The sequence below is a fragment of the Solanum dulcamara genome, chromosome 9 (assembly GCF_947179165.1).
Source record: "Solanum dulcamara chromosome 9, daSolDulc1.2, whole genome shotgun sequence".
In the NCBI taxonomy this organism is placed as follows: domain Eukaryota; kingdom Viridiplantae; phylum Streptophyta; class Magnoliopsida; order Solanales; family Solanaceae; genus Solanum; species Solanum dulcamara.
Genome location: NC_077245.1, coordinates 50,783,818 through 50,803,999, shown reverse-complemented (window position 1 = coordinate 50,803,999; position 20,182 = coordinate 50,783,818). Strand labels below are relative to the sequence as shown.

The following is a 20,182-nucleotide window of genomic DNA, read 5'->3' as shown; positions in this document are numbered from 1 at the left end:
ACACCCTCAATAAACAATAATGGGAAGGAAATACATTGAAATAAGTCTTCACCCTTTTGAAAACATTTCAGTACTCAAGTATACACAAAACCTCCCAACTCAATCCCTCAGGAGGACATTATAAGTCAACTAGTATCCACAAGCCTCTCTCACGGGAAAATCATGAATCTCACGCTATGAAAGCAAATAGGATAGCGAATAAGGCCCCCGCACGAGCTACATAGTACAAAATAAGCCCCCCCACATGGGTATCACAATACAAATAAGCCCCAAAATGGGCATCACAATAGAAATGAGTCCCTACACAGGCAACACAATGAAATTAATAGTCCCAAATCAGATTACGACCTCAACCCAAAGTCTATAACATACGAATGACTAATTATTCAATTCCAGTCTCAAAGAAGGATAACCAAACCTACCATGAAGGCTGAAAGTTCATACAATCACTCTAACCAGAGTTCAATAATGGAAAATGTTCATCAAAAGGAGTCTAATAATGTCGATATTGCAAGGTTTTAGAATCGGGGTCAAAATCATCCAAACACCACTTTGAAAATGAAAAGGGAAAATATGAAATTTTATTTGAAAATGATGTTCTACATATCAACAGAAGTTTGTGGTTGAAAAATCCATTAAAATTGACCAAGAATCAAGTTAGAAACCAACAAATCTTTAAATTTGAAATTTGGAAGAAAACCCCCTAAACCCCATTTGACAACATGATTTTGGGATGAGTTCTTAAATGTAAAATCAATAGAAATTGATAAGGATGAATTAAATACGCTTACCCAATAATTTTATCCAATAAATTATCTTCCAAATCACCTTCCTTAGCTTCAAACCGAGCAAAAATGGTGGAATGTGAAATATGGGTAAAAGGGACTGATTCCCCAGCTAAACATTGTTTAGTCACATTTAGTGCCGCGCAATCGTGAGCCACTAAATCTCGCGATCGTGAAATACAAAAGGGTACTCCATCGCTATTGCGGGTACCCACCTTGTGATTGCGAACAACACTAGATAGGAAGAACCATCATGATTGTGAAATACTGTGATCTAATACATAATGATGGCGTGATCTTAGGTCGTGATCGCGATGAGTAAGACATGCTGCAGCAGAAACAAGAAACATCAGTCAAACCAACACTATAAATGCTTTTGGTTGGACTTTTGAAAATTGTTCGGGGTCCAAAAAAATAAACCGGATATGCCACTACACTGAATTCAACATTTCACACTCAATAAAATCATTGTCTTTTCAAAAAAAGGTTTTTATGAGAAAATTACCACCTCGGACACCTTTTTGGCCTAAAACTCAACTTTTAGCCTAATTTTCTAAAAAAAACTAAGTTCTCGGGGCTCTAAGTCAATACTCAACTAGACCAAACTCAATGTTCCAGATACAACAAAACTGATGGAATTCCCATCCGATGCTCATATTTCAATATGCTGACCAAAGTTAACTATTTCAGTAGAACTTCCCACTCAAGGGCTCAAATCGCCAAACTCACACCCGATAGCATTAGGAACTGTGCCAACCATCCCCATATCACAAACTGAGTATGAAAGTAATATAAGAAAGGGTAAAATAGTCGTTTCTCACAGAAAAGTATTTTCTCAAGAATTGGAATATTACAATTTGATTTTTGTTAGATAGCCGTGAGTAGTCTCATCGCCTATCTCAATTTAGTAGAGTCTTCATAGATAGTCAAAGTCAGTGAGTCATTTCAGCCTTTTGTATTTACAAATTTTAAACATTAATATTATTATTATTGTTATTATTATTATTATTATTATTATTATTATTATTATTATTATTATTATTATCGACCAAATTAAACATATAGTCCGTTTGATCAAAGATCTCTCCGGCATTTGACTGTGCTGTCACTATTTTTGCATTTCAGTTTCCTTACAGCTGGATCTCCGTCTCCGGCGAACTTCTCCATCTCCATCTTTGGTGAAATCATACTTGCGGCAACTCATTTACACTGGCATCTCACAATTTTGGGCAACTTTGAGATCCACTAAATTGATACCAAGCCACTATAATTTTTCTAAAGCTTCTGCTTTGGTTTCTGAGCATCTCACAATTTTTGGGCCTTTCAGTTTGGAGCCAGTCAAGCATTTCAGATCTCATAGTCATCGTTGCTATAGTCGCAGTGACTTGGGGTTGACTGATCACTAGGGGAATCAAATGATTTAAGTGAGTAATTCAGACTCATAATCTCGCTTAGATCTGCTATCCACACAACCCGAAGGTCGTTGTGAACAACACCTTAGAAAGCCGACATGGATAATAAATTCGACGTGCACAGTAACTCCGAAGTGAACAGAGTTTTCTGACGGCAACCAGGTTCATTTCAACTGGAGTTGGTACCTTCGGTTTCCATATCTTTCCCTATCTATTCCTTGCTCATACAATTGTAGTTACATTTTGCTGACTTTAGACCTTTGAATAATTTATTAGTTCATAAGGGTTTTCATGGCTTTGGATAGTAATGGTAGACTAGGGTCATGTTCTCTCTTGAGGACGGGGACGGGGACTAGGGTTAGGAGGGGTAAGTGGGTTAAAGGAACATCTAGACTGAGAGTAGGTTCTTGGAACATTGGGACATTGAAGGAAAAATCCATAGAGCTAGTTAAAATTCTAAAGAAAAGGAAGATTAATATAGCTTGTGTATAAGAGACCAAATGGGTAGGTTCTAAAGCTAAGGAGATAGATGGGTATAAGTTGTGGCTCTCTGGTAGATCAAAGTATAGGAATGGGGTAGGTATTTTAGTAGATAGTAATTTAAGGGATCAGGTGGCGGAGGTTAGGAGAGTCACTGATAGGATGATGTCAATTAAGGTGGTCGTTTATGGAATCACATTGAACATTATTAGTGCTTATGCATCGCAAGCGGGCTTAATCGAGGAGGATAAGAGGTGCTTTTGGGAGGATTTGGATGAGTTAGTAGGAGGCATACCGCCTACTAAGAATCTTTTCTTGGGAGAGGATTTCAATGGGCACATCAGGTCTATTTCGAAAGGATATGATGATGTTTATGGAGGATTTGGCTTCAGGGACAGAAATGGAGGAGGAGTCTCACTCTTGGATTTCCTAAGAGCTTTTTGGTTGGTAATAGCCAATTCGAGTTTCCCAAAAAAGGAGGACCACTTGATAACCGTTCGAAGTGCGGTGGCTAAGACTCAGATAGATTTTTTACTCCTTAGGAAGGATGATAAAGGTCTGTGCAAAGAATGTAAGGTCATCTCGATCAACAACCTTACGACCCGATATAAGCTCCTGGTGATGGATTTAGAGATCAAGATGATGAGGAGGAAGAGGGTCGGGGATGACCGACTTAGGATCAGATGGGGGAGTTTGACCACGACTAGTTCCCTGGAGATGGGAGAGAAATTGAAGGATATGGGGACTGGGATAGTAGTGGGGAAGTGAACACTATATGGGATAGGATGGCTAGTTGTATTAGGGTTGTCAGGAAGTGTTTGGAGTCTTGATAGATAGCCGAGGCCGGCATCGAAGGGACTAGTCCTGGAATGAAGAAGTGCAAGGGAAGGTGGAAGCAAAGAAGATAACGTATGCAAAGCTAATAGAAAGGAAGGATAAGGTGGAGAAGTGGACAAATAGGTAACTTTATAAAATAGCGAGGAAGGAGGCAAAGTCGGCCATTTTGATGGCAAAAACGACAGCTTTTGAATGCCTTTATGCTGAACTAGAAGAGAAATGCGGGGATAGGAAATTGTTCAAGCTAGCTAGAATGTGGGAAAGAAGGGCACGCGATGTGGATCAGGTGAAGTGCATTAAGGATGAGCATGGAAAAATATTGGTAGAGGAGACCCTCATTAAATAGAGATGACAGTCGTACTTCCATAAACTCTTGAACGAAGAAGGGGACAAAGAGATTGTGTTGGGAGATTTGGTAAATATAGGGAGACTTCACGAGTTTGGGTGTTGCAGGAGTATTTCGGTCGAACAGGTTAAGGGTGTTGTGCGTAGGATGCGCTGGAGAAGAGCGACCGGACCTGACGAGATTTTTGGGGAATTTTGGAAGAGCGCGAGCTCGGTAGGTTTGGAGTGGCTGATTAGGTTATTTAATGTCATCTTTAGGACAACAACGATGACCGAAGAATGAAGGTAGAGCATAATGATCCCTCTATACAAAAACAAGGGTGATATTCAGAGCTGCAACAACTATAGAGGTATCAAGCTTCTAAGCCATACTATGAAAGTGTGGGAAAGAGTGGTGGAGATGAGGGTTAGGAGAGGCGTGTCTATTTCAGAGAATCAGTTCGGATTTATGTCTGGACGCTCAACTACAGAAGCCATCCATTTTATGAGGAGACTGGTGGAGCAGTATAGGGAGAGGAAGAGGGATTTGCATATGGTATTCATCGATCTAGAAAAGTCTTACGATAAAGTTCCATGAGAGATACTATGGAGATGTTTGGAGGCTAAAGGTGTACATGTGACATACATTAGGGTGATTAAGGATATGTATGAGTGTGCCGAAACTAGGGTAAGGACAGTAGAAGAGGACTCAGAGCACTTCCCAGTTGTGATGGAGTTGTATCAAGGATCAACCCTTAGTCCATTTTTATTTTCCTTGGTGTTGGACGGATTGACGCGCCAAATTCAAGGTGAGGTGTCATGGTGTATGCTTTTTGTGGATGACATAGTCCTGATCGATGAGAATCGTAGCGGAGTTAACGCTAAGTTGGAGGATTGGAGACATACCTTGGAGTCTAAAGGTTTTAAGCTGAGTAGGACCAAGACAGAGTACCTAGAATGCAAGTTCAGTGAGAAACCTCAGGAGGTTGGCGTGGAAGTTAGGCTTGGTGACCAGGCCATCCAAAAGAAAAGTAGTTTCAAGTACCTTGGATCTACCATGCAAGGCAGAGGAGAGATTGACGATGATGTCACACATCGTATTGGGGCAGGGTGGATGAAATGGAGGCAAGCTTCCGGTATGCTATGTGACAAGAAGGTGCCACCACAACTTAAGGGCAAGTTCTACAAAGTGGTGGTTAGACTGGCTATGTTATATGGGGTGGAGTGTTGGCTAGTGAAGGTCTCCCACGTTCAAAAGATGAAAGTAGTTGAGATGAGAATGTTGAGATGGATGTGTGGGCATACCAGGAGCGACAGGATTAGAAATGAGGCTATTCGGGACAAGGTATTAGTGACCTCGATGGATTACAAGATGCGGGAAATGCGACTAAGATGGTTTGGGCATCTGAAGAGGAGAGACACAGATGCCCCAGTGAGGAGGTGTGAGAGGTTGGCCATGAATGGTCTCAGAAGAGGTAGGGATAGGCCGAAGAAATATTGGGGAGAGATGATTAGACAGGACATGGCGCAGTTACAACTTACCGAGGACATGACCTTAGATAGGAGGGTGTGGAGGACCCACATTAGAGTAGAAGGCTAGTACATAGTCTCGTTATTTCCCTATTAGTAGGCGCATTAACGCACTATAATTTCTTTTGTGGAGGACTCAAATTAGGATAAAGGGCTAGGTGACTTATCCTTACACCATAGTAGTTATAGTTCTGCTCATTGTTTATTATCAGTTGATTTCTGCATTGTATTGCTATTTATAAGTGTGGGGCCGTTGTACGTTGATTATCTTATTTATTTATATTAGTTAATGCCTCTTTCTTTTCGTACTATTCTATCATGACTTTTTCCACTTTTGCTATTCCTTGTTTTCGATATGTTTGTCCCTATTTGACCTTTTATCTTGTTTTCCTTTATTGAGCCAAGGGTCTTTCGGAAATAGCCGCACCTTCCAAGGTGAGGGTTAGGTCTACATACACTCTACCCTCACAGACCCACATGGTGGGATTATACTGGTTTGTTGTTGTTGTTGTTGTATTATTATTATTATTATTACTATTATTACATTTATTACTATTATTATTATTACTATTTTTAAAATATAATTATTATTATTACAATTATTATTATTACTATTATTATTATTACTATTACTATTACTATTACTATTACTATTACTATTACTATTATTATCATTACTATTACTACTATTACTATTACTATTACTATTACTATTATTAATATTATTACTATTACTACTATTATTACTATTACTATTACTATTATTATTATTACTAGTATTAGTATTATTACTACTATTACTATTACTATTACTATTAGTATTACTATTACTATTACTATTATTACTATTACTATTATGATTATTATTATTACTATTACTACTATTACTATTAGTATTATTACCATTACTATTACTATTATTACTATTATTAGTATTACTATTATTATTAGTAGTATTATTATATTATTATTACTATTATTATTATTACTATTATTATTATCAGTATTATTATTATTACTATTATTATTATCAGTATTATTATTATTATTATTATTATTATTATTATTATTATTATTATTATTATTATTATTATTATTATTATTACTACTATTATTTTATTATTATTACTATTATTGCTATTACTATTATTACTATTAGTACTATTACTATTATAACTATTGCTATTACTATTACTACTATTACTATTACTATTATTATTACTATTACTATTAGTATTATTACCATTACTATTACTATTATTACTATTACTATTAATACTATTATTAGTATTAATATTATTAGTAGTAGTAGTATTATATTATTTTACTATTATTATTATTACTATTATTATTAGTAGTATTATTACTATTTTTATTATTATTATTACTATTATTACTATTACTACTATTATTATTACTATTATTATTATTACTATTATTATTATTACTATTATTATTACTATTATTAGTATTAGTATTATTATATTATTATTACTATTATTATTAGTAGTATTATTACTATTACTATTATTATTATTACTATTATTATTATTATTACTATTATTACTATTACTATTATTATTCTTATTATTACTATTATTACTATTACTATTATTACTATTATTCTTACTATTACTACTATCATTGCTATTATTATTATTATTATTATTACTATTATTATTATTACTATTATTATTACTATTATTAGTATTAGTATTATTATATTATTATTACTATTATTAGTATTAGTATTATTATATTATTATTACTATTATTATTATTAGTATTATTACTATTACTATTATTATTATTACTATTATTATTATTATTACTATTATTACTATTACTATTATTATTATTATTATTACTATTATTACTATTACTATTATTACTATTATTCTTACTATTACTACTATCATTGCTATTATTATTATTATTATTATTATTATTATTATTATTATTATTACTATAATTATTACTATTATTATTATTACTATTATTATTATTATAAATATTATTATTACTATCATTATTACTGTTACTATTATTAGTATTACTATTACTATTACTATTACTATTACTATTATTATTATTATTATTACTATTATTATTGTTATTATTATTATTACTACTACTACTATTATTACTATTATTATTATTATTATTATTATTATTATTATTATTATTATTATTATTATTACTATTACTATTATTATTATTGTTACACCCGGTACTTTTGTACCTTGAAACGCTTCTTAAGTTTCTGGGAAGGCTCTTAAGTTTCTTAGAAGTCGTCGTGTGAATCGGATAATCTATAACGCTATCAAATAATTCTAAGGAAAGGAGAAGGAGATACTCCATAATAGAGAAGATTGAAAATAGGGTTATAAGAATCAGAAAGAAGTTGGAGGTGAAGTAGTGAGTCATAGGATTCGACTTACTTGTGAAAGCTATTACTTGGGACATTTTACATACTAAGATACTTTAGTACACGTCGATCTTGAGTAGTGAGGAATACATAGTCTCATAAAGTAAGACGAGATTACGAATCCACAAAAGGGAAATAAGGAGACGACGCGCCTACGTGAAATAAGTAGGTGATGCACCTACTTGGACTAAGTAGGTGATGCACCAACTTGGACCAAGTAGGTGACTCACCTGCTTGGGGTGGACCCCAAGCTGCCAAGTGGCGGCATGTGAGTGGGCACATGAATGAGGTGGCGCTTTAGAAGGGCTGCCACGTATCACCCCTAGGGGGGCTACCACGTGTCCCCCTAGGGGTGACTCACCTGCTTGGGGTGGACCCCAAGCTGCCAAGTGGCGGCATGGATGAGGTGGCGCCCTAGGAGGGCTTCTACGTATCACCCCTAGGGGTGCTGCCACATGTCCCCTCTTAAGGACAAATATATATACATGTTGTGATGATTATTAAGTCATTTTCATCCAAAAATTAGCAATAAAGAAGAGAAAAAAATGTGAGAAAGGAGAAAAGGTAGCCACGGAGTTTTCCAATTTGAGGTAAGCCTCCGATTTTTATTCCGTGAATTAATTATTTAAGGTATCCCACTGCTACATGACGGTGTTTAAAAACGTAAAATTACTATTTGGGGCAGGAAAGAAGGGACGCGAACAACCCATCAATTTTCAGCATGTTAAGAGAACTTTCAAGGCAAGTTTTAGCGAGTTCTAGCAAGGTATGGCTTGGATCTATTCTCCCACATTTTGGTAAGGGTTTGAACATGTTATGAAGGTATAAATATGGATTGGAAACATAAAAATAAACATATTACAACTAAAGAACGTTGCAGGTCATGTAGGGGCTGATTTGACCCGATTTTAACGGGTTAAAGTTTGGCTAGAGTCGTTATTATTGGGTGTTGTGTTGGGAGTTGTTTTGTAGTATTGAAGGGATTGAACATGACTTAAAATGACTATATATTCTTCTGGTTGCAGCCACATGACACCCCGGTTCGTGTGGTTAAAGATTTTACAAAATAGAGATTAAAAACCCTATTTTGGTATCGTAGTTTTAAGTGAGTTGTTTGGAGTTTGTGTTGTGTAATGTTGAAGGGGTTTACTTGTATATATGCTGATGATTGTTGTTTTTGGTTGGTTTCTAAGGTTTGGAGGTTAAAACGGAAGTTTGGATAGGGCAAGTTATAGGGGAGATGCTGCCCGATTTCCGCTAACTTCGGAACTAGTAATGAACTAGTCTAAGGAAATGTATAAGGGATTGGTTGCTATAGGTAATTGGTGGTAGAATTACAAGCTAGAAAGTCGAAGTTCACTAACCTTAGAATTACTTTTATGTTAAATAGGTTCAAGAGACGACGAGGCGAACGTGTTAAGAGTAATCCGTAAGAGGTATGTAAAGCTAACGTTTCCTTCTTTTGGCATATTTTTGGCATAAGTATGTAAAGCTTATTCTTTCTTTTGGCATGGTCATTATGAAACAAATATATGATTTTTTTACGATTTCAAGGAAGTTCCTATTCCTAGAGCCACTAGGATGGCCAATTTCTTGATTTTCAAAGGATATTTTATTACGCTTTGATACGAGTATATAGTTCCAGAAGTTCTATTTTGATGTAATCCATAGTGACTTTCAAAAGGTTCTTGATATGACTCTTGTCTTGATTTTGAACAATTGCTTATTTTAATTATTCCATTGAGCCCCATAATATATTTTGAAATATGGAAAATATTTCAGAAAGACTATTTTGACATGGACCATCGTGATATCTGAAAGACATGCACTATGATTATCACTCAATTTCTCTTATATACCTTGGCATCAGAGTTACGCTATCGAGTCTGTGGAAATATTTTATATTTTATATTATATTTAGTTTCTCACTACTCCACTCATGGATTCCTCAATGCTTTTTTTACTAAGCCCGGACCAGAATTTGTTATCATGCGTACTTCTTTACATTGTTCGTCGTGCCCTAAAGTGAGTGGGCCGGTACGACCTGCACATGGGATTTTTGGAGTTATGATGTGCCATGTACATATATGATATGATATGATATGATATGATATGATATGATCTATTACAGAGATATTCCCTAATCTAGAGTTATAATATGTTGTGGCACCAGTGATGGGGCGGCAACCATGATTTGTTCACCAAGTCCCATAATGGGGCTAGATATGGCATATGTTTTCTGCATACATTATCTGTGGTTACAAAAAATATTTTTGTATTCTGGTTATTTTGCTCATTTTTGTACCTTCTGTTCTGGTAATGACTTTACTTATTACAGTCCATGCTTTATATACTCGGTACATTATCTTTATTGACCCCCTTTCTTCGGGGGATGCGTTATATGCCCGCAGGTACAGACGCTCGATTTGCTGATCCGCTCGCCTAGGACATCCACCCTGTTGGTTGGTAGTGCTTCTTTTTTCGGAGCCTTATTTTGGTACTAAATTTTCAATTGTACATTTGTACATGTTGGTTAAGGGTACGATAGGGCCCTGTCTCATCATATAACTAGGCTATCGTTCTGTAGAGGTCTGTAGACTTATGATGTGGGTTATTTATATATGTTTTGGGCTTTGTGATACGTGATGGACTTAACGACCCTCTTGTGCTATATCTGTTCTCATGCGCTCTTTAACGACCCTTTTTTGACTCCTTCTTTTATCTATTCTGCTAACATGCTAAGTGGGGATAAAGGTACGTATGGGTGCCCAACTCGGGCACCAGTCACGGCCTATGGAGTTGGGTCGTGACAAAAGTGGTATCAAAGCAGTTTGTCCTTGGAGTGTCTACAGACCGTGTCTAGTAGAGTCTTGTTTATTGGTGTGTTGTGCACCATATCTATACACAAGAGGCTACAGGTAATTTAGGATGTTACCTTTCTTTCATATCTAAGATCGTACAATAGAGCTGAGTCATAGGGAATAAAATTCCTCATACTAACTTGTGATTTCAGTAGAAAGACAACATCGACAGAAGAAAGTAACTGACGATATTGGAGGATAGAGGGCATGCAGGTAAGCAAAGGCACGAAGGAGATATGTCAAGTGAGGTATGGAAATACGATTGACATGTAAGGTTGAAAGGTGAAAGGAAAGTAGACAGGAAAGTGTAATAAATGCAGTTTGAGTTGGACACATGAGGTACGTCCATTATTTTCATACGGTTATTGATATTAAAAGCCCTGTGTGGCTGTGATATGAATAAATATATGTTGTCCATGTGAGGCATTATTGGTATTTCATGAGTGCAGATTTGGGATAGTAAAGAATATAGAGGAAACTCTGCCAAATTTTGTTTTTTTGGAGATAGAAAGAGAATGATATATATGGTTGTAACATATCTTGAGAGATTGTATACACGGTAACCATAAGGATGAAATCTCATGAAGCAGAAAGGGGTATTGTGTATATATACCTCCACCTTGGAAAATAGTGGGATCCCTCGAGGATAGAGAATAGAAATTGCAAAACAACTGAAGCATTGTGAAGTTATCAAAGGAACAAGTGGTATCCTTTGGAGAAAAAAAGGGTGATAACAAAACGTGAAACACATGGCATCAAAGTATAAGTGCCCCCGAATGGAGAATCAGACACGATTATAAGCACTAGTGACATACTGATTGGGATAATGAAATATGGGTTCGGCTAAACTACTACATTAAGTTATATGACTCGAGTACCAGTACTTGGACTAAATTATGTACTATCTATCGAGAATACTAAGCACCCTATGGTGGTACTAGGGTTTTTTCTAGGGGCAACTTAAAGTATGGATGATCTAACAGAGGGTGTGGACATGGTGCAGCATGTTAAATATGTTGCAATAAAATCATTTGCGCATGAATAGTTAAAAATAAACAGAGGATGACATGGGTACACCCTAAAAAAGGGGAAATGGATAAGAGAAGTACAAGCGTAAGAGAAAATCAGCTGACGCTATCATATGTAAATGGGAACGCTTAAACTTCAAACGAGATCCCATAAGGAATGGATGGATCTCAGGGCCAGCAATAAATAGTTAGAAGCCGCACTATCTGAGATCGTGTGAGGAACCATTGGTGGAGACCTTAAGGGATGGATGCGATCATACCAGCACTAACGCACTGAATTCCATCAGAACTCCGAAGTTAAGCGTGCTTGGGCGAGAGTAGTACTAGGATGGGTGACCCCCTGGGAAATAAAAGAGGAAATGAAACACAAGTATCCGTACCTATTCCCTACGTCTACAAGTAATCCTAACCTTTGGAACTCTGATATTGATTGCTCGATGAAAGTATATGTTATGGCAATGGAATAGAGAAACTCTCCATATAGTCCATATAAGATCCGGAGGAAGGCTTTGGTTCACATTCGAGGACGAATGTTCTAAAGGGGGGAAGGATGTTACACCCCGTACTTTAGTACCATGGAACGCTTCTTAAGCTTCTTAAGTTTCTGGGAAGGCTCTTAAGTTTCTTAGAAGTCATCATGTGAGTCGGATAATCTATAACACTATCAAATAACCCTAAGGAAAGGAGAAGGAGATACTCCATAATAGAGAAGATTAGAAATAGGGTTATAAGAATCCAGAAGAAGTTGGAGGTCAATTAGTGAGTCATAGGACTCGACTTACATGTGAAAGCTATTACTTGGGACATTTTACATACTAAGATACTTTAGTACACGTCGATCTTGAGTAGTGAGGAATACATAGGCTCATAAAGTAAGACGAGATTATAAACCCACAGAAGGGAAAAAGGAGACGACGCGCCTACATGAAACAAGTAGGTGATGCACCTACTTGGACCAAGTAGGTGACTCACCTTCTTGGGGTGGACCCCATACTGCCACATGGCAGCATGTGAGTGGGCGCATGGATTAGGTGGCGCCCTAAGGGGCTTCCACATGTCACCCCTAGGGGCTTCCATGTGTCCCCTCTTAAGGAAACATATATATACATGTTGTGACAACTATTAAGACATTTTCATCCAAAAATCAGCAACAAAGAAGAGAAAAAAACATGAGAAAGGAGAGAAGGCAGCCACAGAGTTGGCCAATTTGAGGTAAGCCTCCGGCTTTCGTTCCGTGAATTAATTATTTAAGGTATACCATGGCTACATTTACGCGTTACTGGTTCCCGGAAGAGTTAATATCTCCATTAGCTAAAACATGATGCTTTTTAACAGTGTAAAATTACTATTTGGGGCAGCAAAGAAGGGACGCGAACATCCCATCAATTTTCAGCATGTTAAGAGAACTTTCGAGGCAAGTTTTAGTGAGTTCTAGCAAGGTATGGCTTGGATCTCTTCTCCCATATTTTTGTAAGGGTTTGGACATGTCATGAAGGTATAAATATGGATTGGAAACATAAAAATATACATATTACAACTAAAGAACGTTGCAGGTTATGTATGGGTTGGTTTGACGCAATTTTAACGGATTAAAGTTTGGCTAGAGTCGTTGTTATTATGGTGTTGTGTTGGGAGTTGTTTTGTAGTATTGTAGGGATTTAACATGACTAAAAATGACTGTATATTCTACTGGTTTCAGCCATATGAAACACCGGTTTGTGTGGTTAAATGATTTACAAAATAGAGATTAAAAACCCTATTTTGGTATCGTAATTCTAAGCGAGTTGTTTGGAGTTTGTGTTGGATAATGTTGAAGGGGTTTACTTGTATATATGCTGCTTATTGTTGTTTTTGGTTGTCTTCTAAGGTTTGGAGGTTAAAATAAAAGTTTGGATAGGGCAAGTTATAGGGGAGATGCTGCCCGATTTCCGCTAACTTCGAAACTAGTAATGAACTAGTCTAAGGAAATGTATAAGGGATTGGTTTCTATGTGTAATTGGTGGTAGAATTACAAGATGGAAATTCGAAGGTCACTAACCTTAGAATTAATTTCATGTTAAATAGGTTCAAGAGACGACGAGGCGAACGTGTTAAGAGTAATCCTTAAGAGGTATGTAAAGCTAACGTTTCCTTCTTTTGGTATGTTTTTGGCATAAGAATGTAAAGCTTATTCTTTCTTTTGGCATGGTCGTTATGAAACAAATATATGAATTTTTATGATTCCAAGGAAGTTCTTATTCCTAGATCCACTAGGATGGCCAATTTCTTGATTTCCAAAGGACATATTATTACGCTTTGTTATGAGTATATAGTTCTAGAAGTTCCATTTTGATATAATCCATAGTGACTTTCAAAGGGTACTTGATATGACTCTTGTCTTGATTTTGAACGATAGCTTATTTTGAAATGAAGCTATCTCTAATGAATAAAGTAAAGTTGAAATGAAGTCTGACTCTATTGAATGTTATGAAGTATATGCTTATGAAGGGGAGTCTTTATGAAATGATTGATTGATGAAAGGGCTTCTTGGCCAACGTAAGATTTCAATGTGAAAGGATAATCCTCACATTAAATCAAATAAAATGTTTAAGGTTATGATATGACATGTATGACATCTCTATATGCCATTAATGCTTTTGAACATTTTTCCAAAAGATAAGTCCGATTAGCATGGTACCCGAAATACCATCACTGATTGTAGACCTAATTTTCTTATAAATTAAGGTTCATTAGTAGGATGGTAAATAGGGCATGACAGTCATGATGATATTATAAACCAAAGGTTTTAATGAGCTATTCTACCGAATGTGATGTTTGAATACTCAAGCTATATGATATAACTATTTTAAAGTATAATACTATAAGTTTGATGATAACTCTTATTTTATGATTTCTCCATTAGTCCCTCTTTCCTTTTGTTTCTTCCGCTTGATATTGATTGTCATTACCGATGAAAGTCTAAATGAATTCTAAGAGGTTTGGGTGAGGTACCTTTGGGTTCCTTATTCACTGTGTCACTTCTATGCCCTAATCTTGGGTCATGATAAATTTGGTATCAGAGCACGATGTTTTGAAATGGTCCTCGGAGTCCAACATACCGCGTCAAATAGGTTTTATTCATGGTTGTGGAGTGCGCCACTATTATTAATAGGAGAATATGAGGTGTTTAGGAAAGTTTTTCCCTTCATTCATGATTCACATCATGCCTTAGAGTTGTCCTTAGACTTACCTTATCTAATAAATTATTTCGTGTTCTCTAGATAATACCTCGAAGAAGAGTACCTTCACCTAGAATAATGGATTTTATCTAGGACCAAGTTACTTCGGTTTTGGAGGCTCCAGTTCAAGGAGGGCTTGATGCTAGTGAGGAACAAATCCCTAATGATCCTTTAGCCAAACAAGTGACTAATGCAGAATTTTGTGATGCCAACATACTGTTGGCTCGAGCTGTGATGGCTCAGTTGAATCAAGAAATGGTGACTCCAGTGAACACGAATGTTAAGAAAAGGAAATGGTTTAATAAAATGAGTAATGTTGGAGGTCATGACTTTAACCTTCAGAAGATATCAAAAGGCCTTCCTCTCATGTGGCTAGTGCATAAAAACCATCTAGGAGAGTGTTTGTATGGCACAAGGAGTTGTTTTAGTTGTGGAAAAAGTGGACATAAGAAGGAGGACTATCTAGTGGCATATAGAAAAGAGAGGCAATCCAAGAATGCTCGAGGTGAAGGTAGGACTTCTCAATCCAAGCCTGATAGCAGTTTTAGTGCATCTACTATGTCCAAATTTTCCAAGTATGGGAAAAACCATAGGGGAGAGTGCTTAGTGGGGTAGGATGCTTGCTATAATTATGGAAAGTCGGGTTATTATGCAAGTGAGTGTAGGGGTGGAACTAGACCTCAAGCTCTGTCCCAGACTGCAGGTCGTCTGAATCAGAGTGCTACTACATTGGATGGCGATCAGCGCCAAGACAGATTGTATGCCTTTTAGATTCATCAGGAGTTAGAGGATTCTCCCGACGATGGGACTGGTAAGTTAAAGGTTTTTGATTTTAAAGTCCATGCATTGTTACATTTACGCCAATTTGTGGTTTGTTGCTTCATTTCTTTCTAATAGGTTTGATGTATATCCCAAAATATTATTGGAACCCTATTTGGTGTCTACCCCATTGGTGAGTTAGTTGTTGTTGGAAAAAAAGAGGGTTGTCCCATGTTTACCTTGCACAAAGTTGTTCCCTGTGATCTCATTGAGCTTGACATGGTAGATTTTGATGTTATTCTTGAATGGAAGGGTCATGATTTGGTAGTAAAGGGTAAGTTCATTTCATTTCTTAAGGCCCGAAAATTGATTTCTAAAGGTTGCATTTATCATATTGTGAGAGTTAGGGATGTAAACTCTGAAAGTCCTTCTCTTGAGTCAGCTCCAGTGGCTAATGCATTTTATTACATGAGTGTGCATTCTCATCCGGGTAAGGCAAAATATGTGGCTGGTGCAGTTAGTAGGGTGTTTATGGGGAGTGCAACTCATGTTGATGAATTGAAGAGGGAGTTGTAAGGGATGTTTATCGATTGGCTAGATTGGGGGTGAGGTTGACTGGTTACGATTATGGTGGTGCAAATTAGGTCCAAATCATCCTTGGTATTAGATGTTAAGTCAAAAAAGACCTTGATCCATCATTGGTAAAGTTAAAGGAATTGGTGGGTGATAAGAAAGTAGAAGTCTTTTCCCAAGGGGGAGATAGAGTACCTAGTTATCAAGGTCGGTTATATGTTCCAAGGTTGATGATATTAGACGAGTCATGATAGATAGAGAAGAGTGGGTGTTCCGTATTGTGATGATTGAAATGTGCTTATTCCATTTAAGGTTGTAGACATGGAGAAAAGGCTAGATAGATCTTGTTGTGTACAATATATGGGTAAGAGTATATTGGTGTGTCTGTTTGTAGGAGTTAATGCAAATGTAGATGTAGAGATGCTAAAATAGACATTAAAATTCTTAAGTGATGATGACTTCAAGAGAGACATAAAGTGGTTAGAATAGGTTTGAATGTGTGTTTGTACATATGTGAGTGATTGTAGTAGGCTATTGATGACTTTTTGTTAAGGGTTTTAAGTGGGTGTAATAGAGTGGTTATAGAACTAGGCTTGAATATGCTGTTGATGGCGTGCAGGTGAGTGTGCGGTGTATTGGGTGTTTTTTGATTAGGCCTCAAGGTTTGATTAAATGGGGTGGTTAGGAGTAGTACTCTTGGGATAAAATTTTCCTATAGAGGTGTAGGATCCTAAGGTATATTGATAAGGTGGCCTATGAACTTGATTTGTCATTAGAGTTTGCCTGGGTTCATTCGATGTTCCATGTGTCTATGTTGAGAAAATGTGTGGGTGATCCTAGTTCCATTGTTCCTTTGGAAGTAGTGAATGTTGAAGAAAACTTGACTTATGAAGAAGTATCGGTTGAAATTTTGGACCGGCAAGTTAAGTGATTGAGGAACAAAGAAATTGCACCTATTAAAGTCCTTTAGGAATCAACAAGTTGAAGGTGCTACATAGGAAGCGAAAACGGATCGGATGAAATGTTACTCTCATATTTTTTATTCTACTCAAGTCTAAGGTACTAAGTTACTCATGCTCAATGTTTATCACTATGTTTCAATTTTCTTACGTCCTCATATGCATGAATGTTCATGAAGTTAAATTTTAAAGTAATGTTTTACGCTAAGTTTAAATATCTTATGTTTTATGTATTGCATGTGTTGTTTTATTCATGTTGAGTTGCTAGTCCTATTTTTGGGTCCTTCCTAAGATAAGTTAATCTCATTCGAGGATGAATGTTTCCAATGGGGAGATATTGCAAGACCCCAGAGACCGGAAAGTTGGAACCAAAGAGAAAAGTCTCAAAACTTAAAACCCATCCATGTGAACGAGCCCCTATACAATCGTAGGTCCTTAGATAGCTCGTAAGGTTGGGTCGTAGAGCAACCCTTTAAGAATAAAATTTAGAGTACCCCTCAGGAGAGGTTCTATGACCTTTTAGGATGAGTCATCCTCCGAAAGAAGGGTCATAGAAACCCCTTGTAGGCTTAGTTAAGAGGCCAAGTCTAAAGGACCTCCCAGGGCCAAGTCTATGAGCCAAAGAAATGGGTTCTTTACTTGAGGAAGGGTCATCTACACGTGTTATTCATAAACTTCAGAGACTATATTTTAGTCTCTATAAAATGAGCCTTGAAAACAGACCAATCTTGGGAGGATGGGTCGTATACAATGGTCATTCATAAACTTTATAGGCTTGAATTTTGCAGGTTTTGGGGACCTGCAGGACGAGCCAAGGACATGACTCGTTTCCTTGAGAATGGGTCATTTACAAGAGTCATTCCCAACCTTCAGAGACTATGTTTTAGGACCTTTTCTCAAGCCTGCAAGATGGGTAGTTTGCACGACTTGTTGTTACGACGACGACTCGTATTAGGGTCCCATAGGGCCAATTTTCCAGATTTAATAAAGGGAAATGGTGTCCTCTCTAAAGTTTGATTCAATGAAATTAGACACTTTTATGGCCAAGTTCAAAGTCTGAAAACACCATTCTCTTCAAGACCCCCCCTCCCTATTCAATTCATTCTCTCAAAAACTTCTCCTAGTGAATTCAAGCAAGGTATGTGGGTTTTCATTCATGGGTCCTTCCACCCATGGAGCCCAAATATTTTCTCAACCTAGTATTTTCAATCCAAAATGATGAAATCTTATGGGGTTTTACATGATGGTTTCAAATGCATAGATTATGGAATATTTGAAGTTTATTTGTCTATATTGAATTATGTTGATTCTTCTTTACATGAAATGGATGATTTATCAAAGTTCTTATATGAAGGCTTGGAAGTAGTTTTAAATTATATTGGTGGATTGTTTTAAGATGTTTAAATGATGAATTCCTTCACTCTCATGCATGCTAATATTGATTTAAATGACTTGAAAGTTGATTGATATGAACTCACCTAGGTTTCTATGATAAAGTAAAGTTGAAATAAAGTCTGACTCCAATGAATGCTATGAAGTACATGCTTGTGAACGGGAGTCTTTATGAAATGATTGATTGATGAAAGGGCTTCTTGGCCAAAGTAAGGTTTCAATGTGAAAGGACAATCCTCACATTGAATCAAATGAAATGTTTAAGGTTATAATATGACATGTATGACATCCCTATATGCCGTCAACACTTTTGAACATTTTCCCAAAAGATAGGTCCAATTAGCATGATACCCGGAATACCATCACTGATTGTAGACCTAATTTTCTTATAAATCAAGGTTCATTAGTAGGATGGTAAATAGGGCATGGCAACTATGATCATATTATAAACCAAAGGTTTTAATGAGCTATTCTACCGAATGTGATGTTTGAATTCTCAAGGTATATGATATGATTATTTTGAAGTATTATACTATTATGTGGGATTTGACTTAGCACCGAATGTAGCATGTATATGGGGAATTGACCGAAGGGGTCCTTAAGTAAAGTCTCATGTTGCATTAACTATGTGCCACCATAGGAGCCCCTGTCGGCTAGGCCTTTATAGCCATCAAATATTAAAGTTAAAATTTAATAATGTTTAAAGTTGATCGGAGTTCTACCTGGAAAGTAGTCTCCTTGTGACTATATAGGGGGTTATGTTGGTTTCCATGTAGTATCTTGCATGGTCTTAAATGTCGGTTATAGTAATCTTCCAATGCTATCTACTTGATCACTCATGTATACATTCACTCATGTATTTTACCTTATGAATGTCTTAATGTTTTTATCATATTTCATGCCTACATACTTAGTACATTCAAATTACTAACACACACTCTTTTGCCTACATGATATCACCATGTAGGGACCAGTGTTACTCCTTCTCTATGTGGTTAGTTTGGATTGTTTGAAGGCCACTTTTGGTGATTTCCCATTATTTCCGGGACAATACTCCTTCCCTTTGTAGCGTATGTTATGTTGAGGCATTAAGACACCTATTTTGGTACTTTATTGTTAGTTTATTTGAGGGTGAGCTAGGAACATGTCTTATTCCTCGCCAAGTCTAAATGTAGAAGGTATGTTTGGACATAAATGCATGATGATCAAAGTTTAATGATGACTCTTATTTTCTGATGTTCTCCCTTAGATTCTCTTTTCCTTTATTTCTTCCGCTTGATATCAATTGTCATTACCGATGAAAGGCTAAATGAATGCAAAGAGGCTTGGGTGAGGTTCCTTCGGGTTTCTCATTCGTTATGTCACATCTATGCCCTAGGCTTGGATCATAATAGTTTCTTAAGAGAGTGGAGGTTTTATTGCTTTTATTGAGGCTCGCTCTTTATTAGTAGAGCACATTCGGGAGCGACGAATTGGTGATGTGAAGTTATGTCTCATTCAAGACAAGGTGTTGCGGGGTAAAGCCAAGATGGTTTTTTGAGGATCGAGGGCAGGATTTATGTGCCCAAGGTGGGTGACTTTATCAAATTGAATCTA

The 20,182-nt window shown here is 36.5% G+C and overlaps 1 pseudogene; it reads left to right on the top strand.

Annotated features, from left to right (window-relative positions):
- Positions 1-11,931: 11,931 nt before the first annotated feature.
- Positions 11,932-12,053, top strand: LOC129904782 (5S ribosomal RNA; annotated as a pseudogene).
- The last annotated feature ends 8,129 nt before the right edge of the window (positions 12,054-20,182 follow it).